The sequence below is a fragment of the Grampus griseus genome, assembly GCF_964374135.1.
Source record: "Grampus griseus genome assembly, chromosome: 8".
NCBI lineage: Eukaryota > Metazoa > Chordata > Mammalia > Artiodactyla > Delphinidae > Grampus > Grampus griseus.
In genome coordinates, this window is record NC_139002.1 from 71,921,811 (window position 1) to 71,943,982 (window position 22,172).

Sequence of the window (22,172 nt, forward strand, 5' to 3'; positions counted from 1 at the left end):
GCCTGGGGGAGATGGGAGCAGAACCATGTCACATCCTGTACACAAACCAAAGCAGGGACCCCTGTGACTGGCTGGGGGCAAGGAGGAAGTCAGGGAGAGAAACCAGAAAAAAAGCCCACGATTTATTTCACTTGCACTTTGAACACACGAGAACTGGGAAGACACCCTGGCCCAAGAGTGGAGAAACCTGGCTGCAGTCCCAACTATCACCAATGACCTGAGTGACCTTGGACAGGTAACCTCACCCCCGGAGCTCAGCTTCCCCATCTATAAACCGAGCTGCCACCATGGGCCCCAGCCCATCCCACCCCTAACAGCATCCTAGAAAGGCTCTAATAGATAAATACCAGCTCTGCATGGTACTTTATAAAGCACCTACTGTGTGCTCTTCCTTGTACCAGAGGGGAGGCAGGAAAAGGACATGCCCAGTCCCTGCCCCCAGGAAAGGTTTTAACAAGGGGCCCAAGCAGGCAGTGCGGGAATCCGGGGAGAGCATTCTCAGGACGTTCTCCGGCCAGTCTGACTGCCCATTCCAGCCCAGGGAGGGGGAGAGGAAGTAGTGAGCTGTTTTACAATCCGTCAAATTAATTGCCCCAAATGGGAAATTTACAGGCCTCCCTACAGCCTCCGGTGTATCCCATAATCTCCCACGGCCCTAATCTCCTGAGAAAGAATGTGTGGGCTGTAATCTTTCCAGCCCACTGTTCTCAGGGGCAATGCCTTGGAAAAACCTCAGTCCCTACCAGTGGTCAGCCCCAACCAAAAGTCCCCCAGCTGGGGGCCGGCCAGGGCCTGACTCCACCCACCAGGAGCCAGCTCAATTGACCTTGACCTAAGACTCTGGCCTCAGCAAGGAGACCTGCCCAACCAGCCTCTTTGGTAAATACAACTTTGCTTTCTCCTCCTTTACCTTCTTGAGAGGAATAGCCTGCCGGGAGGCAGAACCAGGAAAAATGGCAACTGGGCCGACTCATCCATGGAGTAAGGTGAAAACTTGGAGGAGGTGTCAGGCGTTGGTTCTAACCTCAGCTCACCCTAAACCTGCTAGGAAACGCTCTTCCCATCTGGGCTTTACCTTCATCTGAGAAATGAAAAGAATGTAAAACAGCCTCCCCAAAAGTTCTCACCCTGCCTCTTCCTGCCCCATGTTCCACCAGCAAACTGCAGTAAACCCGGATCCCTTTCAACCACAAGACAGCTTCGTGCTCTATTGCCAGGAAGGGAAGAGTCTTCCAGCTGGCAGGCAACACCCCACCCCAATAAGGAGACTCCCTACCTACCCCAGCATCTGATTCTCTCCCTCCATGTCATTTATACCCCACACACACCTTTGACTCCTCCAGGCCCTTGCCCCCTTCCCTGCATAATGAAATCTTTGTCTAGGCCCTACTCACATGTCACTTCCTCCATGAAGGCTTCCTGGATCTCTCCTTTCTCAACACCCATCCCAGTCTCTCCTTCTGCCTCCACTCACGGGTCTTGAAGGCAGGGGACTCTCTTGCTTATCTCTAGTGATAGGGAATTCACTTTATCACAAAATATTTCACAGGGCTCCGCACAAACCTGGAGTCAGTTCTCCAAAGCACCTCACCTAACAAGTCCTCGATCACCACTGCGTGAAGTTTCCCAGACACGGAACGGCCAAGCTCCTTGAAGTTGATTACACTCCTGGTGACCAGAGCTGCACCCATTAACAACCAGTGTTTGAACCCTCTCTCCTTGACAAAGCATTTTCTCACTCACTACCTGATAAAAGGCCAACAGGTGAGGGCCTGACATGATCCCCTTTACAGAGAGCAAAGGCATGTTCAAGGTCACACAGTCATAAGGGGCTGAGCCAAGGTTCAAACCCAGGTCTTCTAATTCTGATTCTAACCCTGTGTTTGCTCCACCACCCCTGGAGGCACATACAACCCTGGAGTCTGCTGAGGAGATCTGGGTTTGGGAGAGATACAATCTAAACCCTTCCCTTCTGTATCCCCTCCAGGACCCATACCCAGAACAGCAGAGACACAGCCACAGTCAGGGGCTCTGGGCAGAGGAATGATAGAGGGCATTTAGTCCATACCCTCCACTGCTTCCATCTGTGCTTGATTACCTCTGGCGACAGTATCTCACTACATCCTGAGATACGTTAGACGGTTCTGTTATAAACCTGGAGCCAAAACCTTTCTCTGTAGCTTTCCCAGAGAATAAGACTCTTCTACGCGACAGCCCTTCGGATATTTGCAGCCAGCCCCCATTTTCCTGTGGGTTTCCTCTTCCCCACATGAAACACCCCCAGTTCCTGAAGATGTTCTTCAGGAGACAAGGTTTCCAGTGCCCATCACAGCCAGAAGGGCTTAATCTAGTCACATCCCTCTTAAAAGGGTGATCTCAGAAGGGACCCCAATACTCCATCTGTGATATCCCCCAAGCAGGGCAGCACCACCATCTCCCATGTCATGAGCACTATACTTCCATTAATGCAGGCTAAAACAAAATTAGCATCCTGGCTGGTCACATCATCCCGTAGACTCCTATGGAGTCCACGGTCAATAAACCCCTTTGCCTAGAGCTGCATCTCCAAGAGGACCCTGGCTGTGCTGGGGCATGGACGAAACTCATTCTCCTCAGCTGGATAGAGCAGAAAGCGCGGGAACTTTGGAGTCAGACCTGGGTTGGAATCCTGGTCCTGCCACTTATTTACTAAGTGACCCAGACAAATTACTCACCCCCTCCAAATTTCAATTTCCTCAGCTACAAAATGGAGGAATATTTTTACCTCAGCAGTCCGATTTTAGGAATAAATAAGATAAAGTATGTAAGCACCTAGCCAAGAACAAGAGCTTGCCCAAGGTCAAGTAACTGGTTGGGTCAAACCAAGCCTGCCAACCCAAAGCTTTGTGGCCTTGGTCACCATGCTCCAGCCTCACCCTGTTTTCTTTGTCCCACGGCCTTTCCATGCTGAATATCATCCTTGGTTTGTCTTTCTCCCTGCACTGGACTGTAAATTCCTTGACGACATCTTTGTCTTTGTAGCCCCAGAATCTGGCATGGTGCCACCTGGTGCAGAGTAGGAGCTAATAAATGCTGATAAACAAATGATTACATGAACAAATTAACTGAACTAATATCAAGAAGGCAGGCCCTTTCTCTAATCTCACCAGCATGGGCTGGGTAGCAAGAAGCATTTATTTCATAAGGGCTTTAAGATACTGAATCATGCCAGCACTTCCCACTCCCCCTAAAACAGGGAAGCCCATTGCACAGTCCCCATTCTTTCCTCAGGCTCCTCCCCTACCCAGGATATAACAAAGTTCTGCCTTCCCAACCACAAAATCTCAAAGACTGGTGAGGTTTGCTCTAAGCTGCTCCCAGAGCCAGGCTGAGCTGCATGTACTCATATGGGCATTGTTTGGGATGGTCCCTGGTGACCCCAGGATGCACAGGTCCTATGTGGGGAGAAGGCTGGTGCCAGGGTTTCTCCAGACCCAGATTGCTGGGGCTTCATTAAAAATATCTTCTCCCTATTCTCAGGTAATTAATAATGGGAGAAAAAAAATATCTGTTCATATTCAACAGGCTGTCTTAAAACCATCCAAGCCACACCTGATAGAGCATTCCTGTCTCTCCATCTGTGCCACTGCTTAATGCCACACTGCCCCTGTGACTCATATGCTAACAGTTTTTTACAGCCTGGTTGTGAGTTCCCCTCTAGAGTCTTTCCTAGTTATTCCCAAGGCTCTGGAGTCAGTGAGAGCCTTGATTACATCATTTCTGAGCCTTAAATTCCCCCATCCATCATAGGGGCACTCAATCATCAACCTCGAGGTTGGAACATGGTTAAGAGTGAAATAACCATTGCGACCACGTGCTACAAACAACAGGTGTTCACTGAACCTCGGTTTCTTTCCTTCCAGTCTATTACATCCTGAGCCCTGAATCAGACTGTTTTCCTGGGCATAGCTCAGCTCCAACTCTGCAGGGAGAACGTCGAGAGATGGACACCATCTCCTCCGGCCACCATAAGTATTTGTATGGCTTTGAGAACTCAAAGGGCATTCAAATACCCCTCATGGTTAGTTGGTAAGCCAACCCATTTTAATTCCCCGTGGTCAATGTAGACAGGCATAATAGAAAATGTCTATTTTCAGATGATTCCCCAGAAGGGGTGACTGGAAGCCAGCATGGAGACAAATAAGGACGCCATGTGGTCCCCACACTGTCTCTGGGGACACCCGAGACAGAGCACCCAAGGCCTGTGCCTCTCAGGCCATAGCAGGGAGGCACCACTCAGTGGCTGACGGGCTTTTCAGGCAGAGTCCCAAGGAAAGACTATCACAGAGTTCAGTGAACCATTTAATAAATTCATCCAACACTTATTTTCTCTCACCACACACACAAGAAAAAGTAACCATGTAAAGTGATGCATGTGTTAACTACCTCGATTGTCGTGATCATTTCACAATGTGCATGTATATCAAAATGCCAAGTAATACATCTTAAATATATACAATTTTTATTTGTCAATCATACCTCATCAAGCTAAAAAACCTATTTTCTGAACACCTACTTGTTCCAACCACTATTCTAGGCACTAGAGGTACAGCCTTGAACAAAACAGGCACTATTCTGTGTCATCACGGACGTCAAATTCTAGTGGGACTACTGGGCATATACCCTGATAAAACCATAATTCAAAGGAGTCATGTACCACAATGCTCATTGCAGCTCTATTTACAATAGCCAGGACATGGAAGCAACCTAAGTGTCCATCGACAGATGAATGGATAAAGAAGATGTGGCACATATATACAATGGAATATTACTCAGCCATAAAAAGAAACAAAATTGAGTTATTTGTAGTGAGGTGGGTGGACCCAGAGTCTGTCATACAGAGTGAAGTAAGTCAGAAAGAGAAAAACAAATACCGTATGCTAACACATATATATGGAATCTAAAAAAAAGGTTCTGAAGAACCTAGGGGCAGAACAGGAATAAAGACGCAGATGTGGAGAATGGACTTGAGGACAAGGGGAGGGGGAAGGGTAAGCTGGGACGAAGTGAGAGATTGGCATGGACATATACACACTACCAAATGTAAAACAGAAGCAGCCAATAGCACAGGGAGATCAGCTGGGTGTTTTGTGACCACCTAGAGGGGTGGGATAGGGAGGGCGGGAGGGAGACGCAAGAGGGAGGAGATATGGGGATACATGTATATGTATAGCTGATTCACTTTGTTATACAGCAGAAACTAACACACCATTGTAAAGCAATTATACTCCAATAAAGATGTTAAAAAAAAATTCTAGTGGGAGGCAACTAAACAAGTTAAAATTGTAATATGTCTGGGTCGAGTTGAGAATTCTAAAAAAAGAAAAAAAGAAAGTAGGGTTAAGGAAATAGATTGTGCTGGGAGAGAGGAGTCAAGAAAGGCCACCTTGGCACAGTGGTTAAGAATCCGCCTGCCAATGTGGAGGACACAGTTTCGATCCCTGTTACGGAAAGATCCCACATGCCATGGACCAACTAAGCCCGTGAGCCACAACTACTGAGCCTGCGCTCTAAAGCCTGGGAACCGCAACTACTGAGCCTGCGAGCCACAACTACTGAAGCCCACGCACCTAGAGCCTGTGCTCCACAACCAGAGAAGCCACCACTGTAAGAAGCCCACACACCGTAACAAAGAGTAGCCGCCGCTCGACACAACTAGAGAAAGCCTGTGCACAGCAACGAAGACCCAATGCAACCAAAAATAAAATAAATTAAAAAAAAAAAAAGAAAGCCCACCTTGAAGGGGTGACACCTGAGCAGAGACTTGAAAAAAGTGAGGGAGCAGTAGGCTGTGGGAATATCTGAAGGAAAACATCCCAGACAGAGGGAACAGTGAGTGCAAAGGCCCCACAGCTGGTTGTGCTCACGCGTTTGAGGAACAGCAAGGAGGCCACCGTGCCTGGAGCAGAGTGTCAGGGAGAACAGGAGGAAATGAGGTGATGGGGTTCGGGGGGGAGCAAACGACACAGGGCCTCAAGGGTCACTGTGAGGACCCTGGATTCTCTGTGTGAGATGGGAACCCTTAGGTGGTTTGAGGTGATCCAACTTCCTTGGCTCGCACTCCCTCGTGCCACATTCCTGTCAGGCTCTGAGTACCGGGAGCCCATTCCTACAGGATCAAAGTTCCCAGCAATTTTAAACGTGGCCTCGGGCTCCAATCCACCAGAAACAGCCAGCACCTGTGGGTCATCCATGGAGGCTTTTGCTCTCTCAGTTCTGGAGGTTCTCCCTGCTGGTGGCACGGACCTCCCAGAGCCGTTCAGATGAAGGACCAGTGAGCACACAGTAGGTGCCGAAGAAGTGGTTGTTCTGTGGTTACAGAAACAAGCCTGGGGCACGCTCCTGACTCAGGACTGCAGACCCGAAAAACAACACCAGGGGCCACGGTTAGACGGTTCCACCTCACAGGCCTGCAATGTCATTTCCACACAATTTCCATCATACCCACAACCTCAGTTAAAGTTTAAAAGTCCTGCGCAAGGACCTTCAGCAGATCCTGCATATAAATCATCAACCACAGAAATAAGTCCTGAAGGCCTCAGAGAAATCAGGACGGACCAAAGAAAAATGAGGCAGAGGGCCTAGGAGAAAATTGAAAGCCTTCTCCATTTTCCTCTTTTCTACTGTCTCTGGGTGGGATTTAAGGAAGTTGGGAAGGAGAAGGAACGAGGGAGTAAAGGGTGTTACTGTCTGTCAGATAGTTAAGTCTGTGAAGAATTATGATGCACTGTGGAGAACAAAAGCCTAAATATGAAGAGTTTTTCCTCCAAGTCTTCTTTATTTGTTGTTACATTTAGTCCCATTAACCTGAGTCCACTAACCTATTTTCATCCCCTTACTTCTCTTACTCTCAGCCCCCGTACCCTTTCCCAGAAGCACACGGGCCTGCGAACCGGACTTCCTCTGTCGGTGGGATGGGGCCGAGGCCACCTGGCGACAGGACTTCTGCACACAGCACAGGCTGAGGAGGGACGAGGTAAGGAGGGCAAGGCCGCCCTTGGCAGCTGTCCCTTAGAAGGCCCCGGCGTTTGAGCGAGGGTGAGGGTGGCTCTCGCACTTCCAGGGGGTCAGGTTTTAACTAGGTCACCACTTGGACACTCACACCACCACTCACTCTTTATCTCCATCTCTTTCTATTTTAAGGCAGGAGTGCTGCCAGGCAGTGGTGTGGGTTTCCCAGCGTCTCCTCCTCTGGAGGCCAAGCCCTCACCTGCCAGGTGGGATGTCTTGCAGGCTTCAACCTACTTCCTCCAGCCCCACCTCTCTGGACTCCTGAGCCAGAGTTTGGGAGAGTGACCAGCACACCCAGGATATCTCACCTTCCTCCCTCACAACCCCGGGGGCTCCGTCACACCCCTCCTTAAGCCCAGATCCACACCACCCTCACGATGATGCCCCAGCTCCTCTAAGCAGCCCTTCCTGCAGCCTCCTTCCTCTCTCAATGTCCTTGAACATGCCATGTTCTCACCTAGCTCTGCCCATGCTGCTTCCTCTCCCTTGAACATCCAAACTCTCTTTCACCACCCAACAAATTCCTGCTTGTTTTCCAAGGTCCAGCTCAGGCTCCTCCCACCCCCCCCAGGAAGCCTTCCCTGGCCACCCCTCTAAGTGCCCCTCTAATCCCCATGCTTCCTTTATCAAGTCATTTGCACAGTATCCTCTAGGTGTTGACATCTGTGTCCCCACCAGAGAACAGGCTCCTAAGCTCCTTGAGGACACCAATGGCACTTTGATTCCTTAACTGAATGCCTACCATGTACCAGATACCTCCTGAGAGCCAGCGATATACCAGTGAACACAACAGAGAAAATGCCTGCCCTCATGGAGCTCATATTCTAGTGATAATAATAGTGAACACTCAAGAATACTTTATTCAAGGGACTTCCCTGCTGGCGCAATGGTTAAGAATCCACCTGCCAACGCAGGGAACACGGGTTAGAGCCCTGGTCCGGGAAGATCCCACATGCCACGGAGCAACTAAGCCTGTGCGCCACAACTTCTGAGCTTGCGCTCTAGAGCCCGCAAGCCACAACTACTGAAGCCCTCACGCTTAGAGCCCGTGCTCCGCAACGAGAAGCCACCGCAATGAGAAGCCCGCACACCGCAACAAAGAGTAGCCCCCACTCGCCACAACTAGAGAAGCCCGCGCACAGCAACGAAGACCCAATGCAGCCAAAAATAAATAAATTAATTAAAATAAATTTATAAAAAAGAGTACTTCATTCAAGACTATTCTGAGTACTTAATGTTAATTCATTTAATCTCCACCACAATTATTATTATCCCCATTTCACAGAGGAAGAAACTGAGGCTCCATATTACATAATTTTTTTAATAAATTTATTTATTCATTTATTTAATTTTTGGCTACATTGGGTCTTCGCTGCTGCACGCGGGTTTTCTCTAGTTGCTGAGAGCGGGGGCCACTCTTCGCTGTGGTGCGCGGGCCTCTCATTGTGGTGGCTTCTCTTGTTGCGGAGCACGGGCTCTAGGCGTGTGGGCTTCAGTAGCTGTGGCACACAGGCTTCAGTAGTTGTGGCTTGCAGGCTCTAGAGCGCAGGCTCAGTAGTTGTGGCGCATGGGTCCAGTTGCTCCGCGGCATGTGGGATCTTCCCAGACCAGGGCTCAAACCCGTGTCCCCTGCATTGGCAGGCGGACTCTTAACCACTGCGCCACCGGGGAAGCCCCACCATATTACATAATTTGCTCAGGATCCACAAGCTAGTAAGTGGTAGGGCTGGGATTCAAACCCAGGCTATCTTGTGCTAGACCATGCTCCCAACCACTGGGCCTTTCTGCCTCCCAAAACTGTTTCCTCTACTCTGCTTTACCCATTTTGGTATCCACAGTGCCCAGGCTGGTGCTTGGCACACACTGAGAGCTCAGTAAAGGTCTGCTAAATGAAGGGTCCGCCCCCCCCATAATGAACGCTGGTCCCCCTGCCTGAGGCACCCACTCCTCCTCTCATCCCCACCCAGTCCAGCTCACAAGACCCCTCAGTCTTCCCTGACTCATCCAGCTACTGAATTATTTCCTCCTAGACGCTCCTCTCCATGCTGTACCAGTACTACTTACCTGACACTTAATCACACACCACCTGACCATCCTATGGCCTGAAACTGTGTGGACATCTTGTTTCGCCAGCTCCCTGATATCCCCCAGAGTACAACAAGTATGGTGCCAAGCACACAGCAAAAGTGGACACAGAAATACTAAACTGAATCTTGCCTCCCCTCTCCATTTTTCCATTATCACGGGAGCTGTTTTTCCCCTTGCCCTGGGGAAGCAAGCCAGGGTCCGGGTCAGACACAACCTTTGCTGCAACTATATCTGAACTGCCTAAACCCATAAGCTGTAACAGCCACGGTCATAATTAGGGTGCAGCTATGGTTAAAACCAGCAAGTAGAGTGGGCCATTTTCAACCCCTTGGGCAAAATACATCAAGCTGTTCAATGCCCTCTATGAGAAAATGCCCATAACTGAGAATCTGAGCTAGGCAGTACCCACAGGTACCCTCTGTGTATATCACAAGACAAGAGCCCCTGCGGGATGTAAGTCAAGGAATCGCCCAAATACGCCTGGACCTGGGTATTTTGTCTTTTTTTCACTACAGAAAAAAAGACAAAATACCCACTGTTAATGGAAATACTTGCTAAAATTGATCGAACTCTAAAATGTTCCGGGGATTGAGTACTTTACATGTATTATTCTCATGCAACCAGTGCAAAAAGCCCATGGGGCAGATGCCAGCGCTTGCCCCATTTTATTTAGAGGTTAAATAAAACGACGTGACCACAAAGTTGGGCTGCCTGTGCACTCGCCCACGACCCCAGAGCTGCCCTATCTGAAGCCTGGAGTGGAACAGCTGAACTGTATGTGAGCCTGAGTCCAAATGGAAGCATCAGCACTCAGGGAGGTGGTCCCTCCGCCTATCCCACCTGCTAACAACACCGCAGGCAGGTGCAGCCAGGGCTGGGAGGGGAATAGGCCTGAGGCCACATCCAGATCCCGAAAGGTTCAGAGGGGCAGGGTTGGGGGGGAGGGGGGAGGGGGAGGTATCAATCTGCGGCGGGAAGTAGGCCGAGCTACCAGGTCCTTTTCTCACGTCACACAAGCATGGGTCCGTTGTGGATCTGTCAGAACCCAGGGAGATTGCCCTGCCCAGAGGCTCTGCTTGTGAGCCAAGGACATTTCTGCTCCCTCCCCCAGGTGGCCAGTGCTCCCATCACCACCCCACTTACAATAACCCTGAGGTGACTATGGGTCGCCAGTCACCTTTTCCCTGCTTCAGCCCACAGACTGCCTCCCTCTCCTCCCACTAGGAATGTCCGAGGACAGGGGCCTGAGCAATAACCCGGAGGCTGCAGGAAAGTACTAGATGTGAGGTTTTCATGCTAACTCTCCTCAAAAGGCCAAACCTTTTCACTATGAAGAGGAGCTGATTTTCAAAATCTTCTTTCCACTTTGGATGGGACTAGGGGAGGGAGGTGTCCATCCCTAAAAGGAGTCAGGTCCAAAGGAAAGGCTTTTGGTTAAAAGGATCTGTTTCCTCTCCTAGACCCCATGCTCCTGCAAGAGAGGAGAGGAGGAGCGGCTCAGGGAGCAGGGGAACCTAACCAGCCCGTGGCTTTCCTCTATCACTGGCACTCTGGGCAGAGAAAGATGGTGAAGACCTGGGGGCCTGCCTCAGCCAATCTATGAGCTCAGGATATGGTCCTCTGGACAGAGTCTGTAAGAGCCATTTCCAGGCACACCCCCTCTGGGAGGGACCACTGCAAAGTCCAGGGGGCTCTCTACAATTGGATGTACCGTGTGTTAGGGCAGGGTGGGGATAATTCCTACCAGACCAGCCAGGGCTCTGTCCAGGAGCTGACGCAACAGAAGGCCTGACACGGTTTGCTCCCAGTTGAGTCCTAGGCCAACAGCTCAGACCACATCGTTGCCTCTCTCTCCCTGGCCACAGTCCCTCAGTGACGTGTGTGAAGCTAGAGCTTTTCCCTGAAACAAAATGGAGCCAGTCTCCACAGCACGGCCCACCATGGAATGTGGTGGAGACAGGCCAAGCAGGGCACAAAGGGACCATGAGGACCCCAAATAAGGACAGTTGGGGTTGATCCCACCCCTGCCACCTAACACCTGTTCCGAGAGTTCCGTAACCTCCCTCATCTATAAAGTGAGGATCATAACAGGACCTGCCTCATAGGGTTGGTACGAGGGTTATATGAGCCCACATCTGTTAAGCCCCTAGAACAGCGCACACAGTGTGCACTAGATAAACATTTATACAACAAACAAGTAAATGAGGACTCAACAAAAGCAACCGGCTTCTCACTGTGACAGTCCCCCCGCCCCAGCACTCAGCTTACTGTACCCGAAAACCAAGGAAAATCCAACAAAGGCCTTAAAGAAAAAAAGAATTCTCAAACCCTTCCACGAACTCAAGGAGGCAATCCAGCACCAACCAGGTCCTCCCTGCCCCGAGGAGCAGACTCAAAAGGCCCAGCAAGGTCACTGCACAACACGATTACTGTATCTTAACTCACTGTGCTCCTCAGACACATGGAGTTTTTGAAATAAAAAGAGTGTGTTTTAGATTCTAATTTAAATTATCTATCCATTCACAGACTAGGAAGCCAATTATTCTTCCCTCCCCCAAAGAACTAATATCACCCGCCCAGAGTTTTAGAAACCATATGGTGCCAAACACACCAACACATTCATGCATTTTCAGGTGAGGAGGGCCGGGGAAAAGTCGAAGCAGAGGCGGAGCGAGCTCTCTCCAGCTCCCACCTACACACCAGCGCTAAAAAAGAATGTAATTATTCAAAGCCTCGGTAAATGGATGTAATTTCAGGTACCGCCAATTCTGCTTAGAAATACATTAATGGGTACAGGGATTATAGCTATTTAGCTTCACAGCATCCATGTGTCTATTTTTTTAAAATCCCCAGGTCAAAATGTGTTGAGAAATCTTTCCAAACACTTTCATGGGCAGGCAAGGGAATGATTTGCCCTCCCTGGGACCCTGACCACTGACTTTGTGTCCCTCCTCACCCCTTCACTTACAGCCCCAATTTACTCCTAACTCCAGTCAAGCCTCTCTCCTTGTGTGCCTGCAAGCGTCAAGAGGGTCATGCCAAACGTCAGATCAACAAACCCACACTGACTTGGTTGAGCAGCGACTCTGTGCCTGACACTGTCCCCAGGGAGTTGGTGAGCCGTTCACGGCACTGAGTCACAATCCTGCCCCCACCCCATCTTCCCCAGGACCAGCTCAGGAAAGACTGCAACACCAGACTCCTCTAAGATTCATCATCACGACTGTCTGCCAGGATACATTTATTCTTCTCCCACACAGAAGAAGCATTCCCATTTCTCAACTTAATTGCGGCTGCTTGCCTGCTCTGGCTATCAATGTCAATCACTCAGAACAACCCTCCCCTCACCCCAGCCCCTCCTCTGCCCTCAGGAGGATCTCTAAGTGGTCATGGGGTTCTGAGATGCGTAATGGCTAGCCCACCCCTCAGGCAGACACAGTCCCCACTCAATGGTCACCCAAAAGACCAGCCACACTGTCAACTTGGGGGCTGACAACATCATCTGCGCAGAGGGGAGGAGAGCATATTCCCAGCCTCCACAGAGGAAACCAGAGGTCCCAGGGAGCCTGGCTCTCCAGGATCTAACTGGGGTCACGGGCTGGGCATTACTGATAGCTGTACCCACGGACGCTCTCTCAAGGCCTTTCTCGAAGCTCCATCCAATGAATCCTGACAGACGTCCTCTCTAAATGAAAGGGCTCACGAGGCCTAAGCACCTACTATGTGCCTAACAGCATGCTGGGAGCTTCAGATGGGCCATCACGTTTAATTCTCATATAACACTTGGGAGGAAAGCAGCGCAGCCATCACCACACAGATCGGGAACTAAAGCTCCAAGACGTTTTCATCTTCAGGGTCCGTAAGAATCACCCATGGAGCCTGTAATAACGCTGATTCCCAGTCCACCACCAGAAGTTATGCCTCAGCACAGAACACAGCTTCTACTTCGTGTCTACCCTCCCTGCTCCCTCATCAAGTGTTTTAAGACAGATACCAGGGTTATTGCTTCCAAAACAAAGAGCTCAGACGCCCGGCCAGGCAGTGCAAACACTAATACTAACACCTGGGAACCCTCTGCCCGGTGGTGGTGGTGGTGGCAGCAGGGGATGGATGGGGAAGAAATCAAAACAGCCCATTTGGAAAATGTGTCAAACGCAAGTACAAGAAAAATACTCATTTTCTCTCAGGTTGGACACAGCCAGACAGGGCTTCGAGGAATCATTTCTTTGACATTTAGCAACAACCATTTAGTGCCCAGCTTCCTTTGAAAGACAAGTCTCAACAAGAAAGCACAATTCTGCCTCCTGTTAGCCTGATCTCAGGAGACTTCCCCCAGGAGAACGAGCTCCTTTGATTGGGCCACATTTCCCCACGGGAGGAGGCTCCCTTTATGGGAGCGGCAACGGTTAATAGTTAAATGCTAGTTATTATACCATGGACGATTTGCCAGGCACTGTTCTGAGTTGGCAGTACAGTCACTGCCCCCATTTTACAGATGAAGACACAGAGAGGTTTAAGTGACCTGCCCAAGCTGGCAGCAGAGCCAAGATGTCACCCCAGGCGCCCGAACTCCAGAATCCGTGTTCTGTAACCCCCACGCAGCACCACCCCTCACACGTAGAATTTGGGGAACCCCTAGGCAAAATCCCCAATTACGTCACTCTTCTAAAGCCCAGCTACTAGTCAAGTGCGGTATCCAGGTCAAGTTCCTACTGCTCAACTCGGTGCCAGCCTCTTCAGGACGCAGACAGGCACACACCTACCCTCAGCCCCAGCTCCTTCGCGTTTCCTCCACTGGCCTCTCCTGCCTCGGGCTGCCCACCACTCCGCTCCACAGCTGCCTGGCCTTCCTCACACTCACCCTCTGAAGCTCCCTAGGGCGCCCTCCTCAGGCTGCCAGCCCCAGTCACCCACACTGAAACCACCCAGTACCCCTCTCCTCTCTTGGACTGGGCACTGCTGGAGGGCAGTGACCTCCATTCCTCTCCACATCACCCAGTGGGGAGACTGGCATATAGTAGATGTTCATCAGAGTCCAGATGAAACCTGGATCAAAAGCCATCCAGCCTGTGGTCAGCCTGTGGTTAAATGCTCCTCCAGCAAGGTGCAATCTGTGGACACACACAGAACCTATCCTCTCCAAACTCGGTTTGGAGAGGACAGGCTTATTGCAGAGGTAACTGCATTAACCTAAAATACTGCTCTGCTTCCACACCTCCCGGGTCGGAGATAGTCTCATCTCTCACTTCACCCAAGGGGAGAGAACACAAGAGGCTGTGCAGCCTGGGCCCAGGCACAGGGCTGGAATGGGATCTCTGCCCCCTTCATCTCCCGAGCACACTGCCCACCTCCCCCCAAGCCCTCCCCGTGCTGCAGTGTTCCAAGGAGGCACAGGAGGTAGCCAGCAGCCCCTGGAAGAGAATGCATATGCTAACCTCACGCCGTCAGACCTCAAGAGGGTGAGGGCTCTGCCTTGGCAGGAAAAGCCCCTGAAAAACCCTGAGAACACTGACTGTGACGCTGGAAACACTCTCCTGGCAGAACCTTGAAAGAGGCAGCCTGGCTCTAAGCAGGCTTAAGAGGCTCATCAGCCCCTAAGCTGTGGTCAGCTGACATCTGGGGGGAGGTCGGGGGATCTACTCCCCCAGAGCACCAGGGACCCAACCCACTGCCCTGCCTGGGAACCATCTACCCTGCCCATCATTCTTCTATCCTGCGGGGGACTTTCTGAGGGAGGCCCAAGGGGGCGTCTGCCTCAGGGTCATCAGGAAAGGTACAGAGGACCATTTTGGGGGAACAGACTGTAAAGGGAGGATTCAGGACAGAAGGAAAGGCGCAATGGGAGCCAGAAGACACCTCGCACCATGATAGAAACAGTACACAAATTTGTAGCCAAAAGGACCTGGGTTCAAGTCCCAGCTCCTCCACTGATGCTCTGGCCTTGAAAAGATCTTTTAACCCTTCTCCCACCCCCTGCCTCAAATGCTTGCTTGATCTGTAAAATGAGGACAATAATAAAAATACCTGCTTCTAAAAAGAACGTACGTGTTTTTCAACAATCAAGCACCACGGAGATTATTACTGTTGACATCTGTGGCCCAGGCAGCAACAGACAATGTCTGTCCTTCAGCTGTCAGAGCCGATAACCAGGTGGCCACCCAGATTAAGGATCAGACATCTGTGCAGCCCTCTAAATGCCCAGGAAAGAGACAAACCAGGAGCCGTTTTCACACCTCATTACGCAGGGCCCTTGGTCCCCAGGTCCCGACAGCCTGGACAAGGTACCCATGGCCTTGGAACAGCATAGCTGTTGTTGGACAAGGTTATACAGTGGGTTTTTTTGGGTTTTGTCTTTAATTTATTTATTTATTTTTGGCTGCGTTGGGTCTTCGTTGCTGTGAAAATCGAGAAATAAATGTTTTGACAGCCACTTAAAAACAACAGACAAATAGAACCATATTCCCCCATACTTTTCCCTCTGCCAGTATTTACTTAAGACACCCTGCCAGTCTGCTGAGATCCTGCTGTCTTACACTGAGCAAAAAAGACTCAAACCCATGCTCTTTTCTGAAGACACAGAAAACTAGAGTAAGCACCTCACTAAATCACCAAATAGTTCATATCATGAAGTGCTTTCTTAAATAAGCTCCTTTTCCCAAAGTCCTCGATTTAGGAAGCCCAAAATTTACTCCCGTAAATATCAAGAGAATGATACCTACACCCACCGTCTTCACATACGCACTGCAATGCAAATCAGGGGTCACATTCTCACCACCCACCCACTGTCCTTTCTCTGAAAAAAAGAGCCTTAAGAAGCAACTTGCCACCATTCGTCTTAAAGAGGTTTTCCCAGATCTTTTCTAGGTTGGTTTTGAGACCGTGGCACAAATCATGGCTCTCAGTCCTCCCTCCGGCTCTCTACACAACACCACTCTTGTTCCTTTCGCACAGAACCTAACATTTCAATCCATGAGCCAGTTTTCACCCTTGATAAAACAAACAGGAAATGAAATATAAAGTGTGGGATTAGGCCAAGGCTTGCCAAGCTGGGAGAACCTTTTCTTAACCTTCAACAACAAGAGGTTTCAGAATTTCCCTTCTAAATAGATGTAAGCTGCTAGTTTCCCAGAAATTCTTTGTGGAACTGCTGCTTTCTGGTTTGAAATAAAGTTGCTGGGACTGCTGTTCCCAGCAACACCTCAATGAGAAAGATGACAAATACTCGAATTAGTAGGCTGGCACACTACGAGACAAATTTCACTACCATGAAGTTCAACATTTGTCTGGGGAGGAACATGTGGCAGACAGGACAGATTTCTTCCTGGGGTGCCCTGGAAGACTGTCCCTTGGATGATGGCTTAATTAAACCTCAAGAGGGCAGCCTCCTGGGCCATCTAGTATTCACAGGCTTCTACACCTGGTGCCTATGGCCATCTGGGGTCCCCACCTGGACATTCTGTCGCCCCTGGTTGAGCCTTCACTCCCTAACTCCTCTTCTCTCCCTTGCAGACTGAACGATGGGTTTTTAGAATAAAAAAACACACACACTCTAGATATTCAGCATTATTCCAGAGGACTAATCCTTCTGAAGGAGGCTTGAAGCCTTGGTTCATGCCTGGTCTCCACTCCCTGCCTCCATAAGATGGGTCCTTAACTGCCCACTCCCAGTGCCCTGGAGCACCAAGCACTGCCCAGCACTGCTGCTCCTCACTCCTGTCCAGGGGGCCTGAGCACTGGCACTCTCGCCCTGTGGTGTCTCGGAGTGAGACATGATGGTGGTGATTCAGCCTATGAGGTCAATGCCCTGACGTTTGCATTTAAAGCTTTATATTCCACAGTTCACAGATGAACCATAAGATTTATGCTAATAATTTAAATTTCTAATTCTTTTAAACTTAGGATGACATTAAATAGCAAATAGAAATGCCATAACAAGTTGAGGGAAAGCCAGCAGAAGAAAGGAAAGCACTTTACACTTTAATACCTTTTTTTTTTTAAATTTATTTATTTTATTTATTTTTGGCTGCATTGGGTCTTCGTTGCTGCGTGCGGGCTTTCTCTAGTTAGGGCAAGCAGGCTTCTCACTGTGGTGGCTTCTCTTGTTGCTGAGCACAGCCTCTAGGCTCGCGGGCTCAGTAGTTGTGGCTCACGGCTTAGTTGCTCTGTGGCATGTGGGATCTTTCCAAACCAGGGCTCGAACCCGTGTCCCCTGCATCGGCAGGCGGACTCTTAACCACTGCGCCACCAGGGAAGCCCTACTTTAATACCTTTAATGGCACCTTTTTTTTTTTGAACAAGAGACCCTTTACTTTCATTTTGCACAGGGTCCTGCAAATCAGGTTGCCAGTCCTGCCCCAGGATCTGCTGCGATCCAAAGGGCTGGGGAGGGGAAACTGGCCTTACTCCAAGCCTTACTCCAGCACCCACAAAGAGAATGGCACCTACACAGCACGGCCTGAAAGGCTCCAAAGCTAAAACTGAGGGGGACTTAAAGTTAGAAGAGACCGTGTGCAGTCAGCTGTTTCCCACCAGGACCCTGGAGCCAAGTTACAGCAGACACCAAGGCCTGGCAACCAGAGAGGGAGGGAGGCCTGGTCCAAAGGCCAACAGATGTCCCGTTCCCCAGACGCAGAGCATGAGGTTATAAGGTGAAGAAGACAAAGGAGGCCAGGTTCCCACTTTGAGTGCTGTTCTTGACACCAAGCAACTACATCCAAGAAGCCTGAGGGCCAGGCACCAGCCTTGACAGGTGTGGCTCCTGGCCGCTTTGCTTCCTTCACCTTGCCCCGTTTCCCCTATACCCCTGATCTACTTCAATAAATACCAAATGCCTACTCAGTGCCCAGTGCTGGGCTGGGCACCAAAATCTCAGAGAAGGCAAGACCCCTCCTCTCTGCCATTCATCCTCCTTATTGACTCAAGATCTAGTCAAAGCCTGCTGTAGGGAGAACCCAACCCACAGGGTTTCATGAAACCCTGAAGCCCAGCCCACTGTAACACTCTAGCTCCCAAGGCCTCTTCTAGAACTTTTCCTTCATGGGTTTTATGTTTGAAAAGGCTGTGTCTGCCAAACTGTTTTTACTAAGTAATAATGGGGAATTCCCTGGAGGTCCAGTGGTTAGGACTCCATGCTTCCAACTGCAGGGGGCACGGGTTTGATCCCTGGTCAGGAAACTAAGTTCCTGATAGACACACGGTGCAAAAAAAAAAAAAAAATTAACGTCTTCCACTTCTTACTAATCAGAGACACGCACCACCACCAGACAGCACAGGACACCAGGGCTGCTGCCCTTCCAAGGCACTTCAATCCCCAGCAAAACAAAGAAGAGGTGCAGCCACATGAGCCCTGGTCAGCTTGACTCGGAGCAGTGGCACGTGGCACACAAGGCTCCTTCAAGTATCAACGCTGGCTCTCACCTGTGATCTGGGGTAGGAGCCACCACCACTACCATGGTGACCATGAAGACCTACGGTCTAGTCCCAGCTCTAACACTTCGGCCAAATTACTGAACCCCGTGAACCTGAGTTTCATCATCTGAAAAATGGGTAATCCCTGATCTGCTGCTTCTAGGGACTGTTAGAAGGATCAGATAAGAAAAGGTACTGGAGAAAGCCAACTGCCCTTTGCTGCCCGAATGCCCAGGATTATACAAGATTCCACATCGGTAAAATGGGACTAGTAACAGTTCCTACCTCATCAAGTTGTTGTGAGAATTAAGTCAGATAATAGCTATAAAACAGTTCCTGGCATTCTCCAAGGACTCAGAAAGATGAAGCTATTACATAATTGCTACTACTATTATTGCTGTTGCTGTTAATGACACTATTATCACAATTTTTTTTTTTTTTTTTTTTTTTTTGCGGTATGCGGGCCTCTCACTGTTGGTGGCCTCTCCCGCTGTGGAGCACAGGCTCTGGACGCACAGGCCCAGCGGCCATGGCTCACGGGCCCAGCCACTCCGCGGCATGTGGGATCCTCTCGGACCGGGGCATGAACCCGTGTCCCCTGCATCGGCAGGCGGACTCCCATCCACTGCGCCACCAGGGAAGCCCCACAATTATTATCATAACTTGTTACCTGGCTAAGAGACTCATGGGAAAGTAAAGAAGTTTTAAAGTACAGGAAGTCTTCTTAGGAGATATCAGCATCACCTAGTCTAGAATTGGGAGAACCATGTTTTGTCCCAAGTTAATCCAACAGTGAACCAAAAGTGCAGAAATCAAAACTAAAATCCACCTGCCTTAGCTCAAGGTTTTCTGCTTCAAGAAATTTTTCTCTGGAAAGTATTCAAACACCTGCTAAATATCAGGAGCAACTGATGCATCCTGAAAACCTCACACAGCTCTCTGGTCCGAGGATCCACTGGGGAAAATAAAAGCAGCTGTGCCAATGCTTTGTCCCTCTAACTGAGCCCTATTAGAGGAGGACCAAAAAAAAAAAATTGAACACTCAGAAATGCTCGTAGCAGATCTAAGAAAGCAGAGTGAAGCAAAACATGTTTTATGTAGGAAAAAGGAGAACAATTACTCCCAAACCCTTAAGTCTCTCAAGAAATTGTCACGGGAGGTAGGAAGTATAATCAGCGGCCACAGGGTCTCAGCTTCCCCACATGGTTCACCTTTGAGCGTGGGGACACTGTCACATACTGCTTTCCCCTAGGCCTGGGAGGACACAGCCAAGGCCCTGGGGGGTAGGGAGCCAGAGCTTGCTGTAAGATGATCACCAGGGACTTGACACACAGTTACCATAGAAGAGTCAGCAAAAGACAGGAAGGTTGGGAGGCTGTGACTATGGCCTATAGAGTTCTACACACCCCTCAAGTCCCCCAGCCCAAGACTTTGCCTAGTACCTCATGAAAATGACCGAAACTATCAGACAGGAACACCCACCTCTCCCCTCACCAACCTTATCAACCTCCTTACATCAGCTCTGGTACTCAGCCCCTTCCTTTGCACAAATGGATGAAATGCCCTGTTCCCATCTGAGACCAGTGAGACTTAAGCCCTGGATGCTTCCCTCCTACCTTCTCTGAAACACTACTCCAGTAATTGTCCCATCTCTTTCCTGCATCATCTATTTCTCCATCTCTTCTGGATAATTCCCATCCAAACAAAACACGCTCTACAATCTCCCTCTAAAAAAAGACACCCCCCTCCAAATGTACATCCTCTCCAGTTCTCAGCTCGTTCCTCAACTTCACTCTGTAACAAAACCACCTGAAATATCCACCGATACTTACTGACTCCATTTCCTTACCCCATGTGCTCTCTTCCACCTGTTCCACTCAGGATTTGTCCTTCAGGCTTCTGGGAGCCCTTATTCTCCTGGATTTTCTCCTACCTTCTCAGTCCTTCTCTTTTGCCAATCTCCAAATGCTGCTCTGTCCCAAGGCTTAGGTCATCTTTTCTGTCTACACTCTTTTCTTAGGTGATTTCATCTAATCCTGTGGCCTTGAATAACACCTATAATACCCAAATGTATATCTCCAGTCCTCTCTCTTTCCTGGGCTCAGATTCACACATCTGACTAATTGATATATTCACATCTCAATGTAACATAGCACAACAAGATCTCACGCTCTCCCCCACTCCAAATCTGCTCCTCCCGGCCTTCCCATCTCAATATAAACACCATCCACTCAGGTGCTCAAGCCCCTGGGAGTCATCTCTGACCCTTTTCCTTCTCTCGCAGAGTGCAACCCAGTCACCAAGCCTGAATCTGACCACTTCTCTCCAGCTCTGATGCTACCTACCACCCTCAGTCAGGCCATCAATGATGCTTGCCTGGACTACAGCAACAGCCTCCTACTACTATCCCTACAGTTGCCCACCTACAGCCCACTCTAGAACAGGCAGAGAGACCATTCTGAAAATGTAAATCAGGTAATTCCCTGCCGGTCTAGTGGTTAGGACTCAGAGCTTTCACTGCCGGGGCCCAGGTTCGATCCCTGGTCGGGGAACTAAGATCCTGCAAGCCGCCAAAAAAAAAATTAAAAAGTAAATCATTTGTGTCACTCCTTACCCTGGCTCACAAAGCTCTGTACCATTCAGCTCTCTCTTGTCTGTAACCTCTTCTCCTGCCACCTTCTCCCTTGTTCACCACATTCCAGACACACCCGCCTTTCTGCTCCTTGAACTCCAAGCTCTTTCGTGCCTTAAAGCCCTTCCACTGGCAGTTTCTCTCTTCTGGAAATGCTCTGCCACCTCATCTACACAAGGATGGCTCTTTCTCGTCATTCAAATTTTACCTTAAATGTCACCTATTCAGAAACACCAACACTAACCTCCCAATCCAACCAAACCACCCAGTTACTTATCACATCACCTTATTTTAATTTTCTGCATAGTAGTTACCACTATCTGACATTATTCCTGTTTGTTTTTTCCCTTATTTTTCTGCTTCCTCCCCTCCCCCCCCACTCAATTGCAAGCTCCCTGAGCAGCCGACCAGTGTCTGCCTCTTCACTTCTGTAGTCCCAATGCTTACAACAATGTGTGGTACACAGGAGAAATCTAATAACATCAATGGATGCAGTTATGAGCCAGAGAGGCCCACTGACCAAGAGGTTTGAGGTCCCAGCCAGTTCCCCAACTTCTCTCTCAAATACAAATGTGAGGTAGGAGAGCAGAACCACAGTCACAGGGGTAGGGCTCATTTCTATAAATCTCATCCATCAGGATTTCAACCACCTGTCAGAGCCCAAACCGGGAGGGAGGCTCTGGGATGTTCTGGGACCATCCGAGCTTCGAATATGCTGCTCCACTACTGACTAGCAGTGTTTTAGTTGGTGAAGAAAGGAATTCTAACTCACAGTCCCCCAAAATACACCAACCTCTATCCTTTGCCTAGTTTATTCATTCAGTGAACAAACATTTACCGAGTGCCTACTCTGTGCCAGGCACTGGGGCAAAGGATCAAAAGCAGTTTCCGACCTCATGGAGCTCACCTGCGAGCAGGCAGAGGGTTGCAGAGAAACGCTGCAACGCAGGTACACGCCCAGAGAGGGAAATTAAAGACTATACTAGTGTTAGCG

At 49.6% G+C, this 22,172-nt stretch overlaps 1 protein-coding gene across 1 annotated transcript in view; it reads right to left on the reverse strand.

Annotated features, from left to right (window-relative positions):
• PLEKHA7 (pleckstrin homology domain containing A7) overlaps positions 1 to 22,172 on the reverse strand; it is a gene marked incomplete at both ends in the record, with an annotated part of 207,139 nt that overhangs the window by 183,721 nt on the left and 1,246 nt on the right. The gene's annotated exons all lie outside the window — the stretch shown is intronic.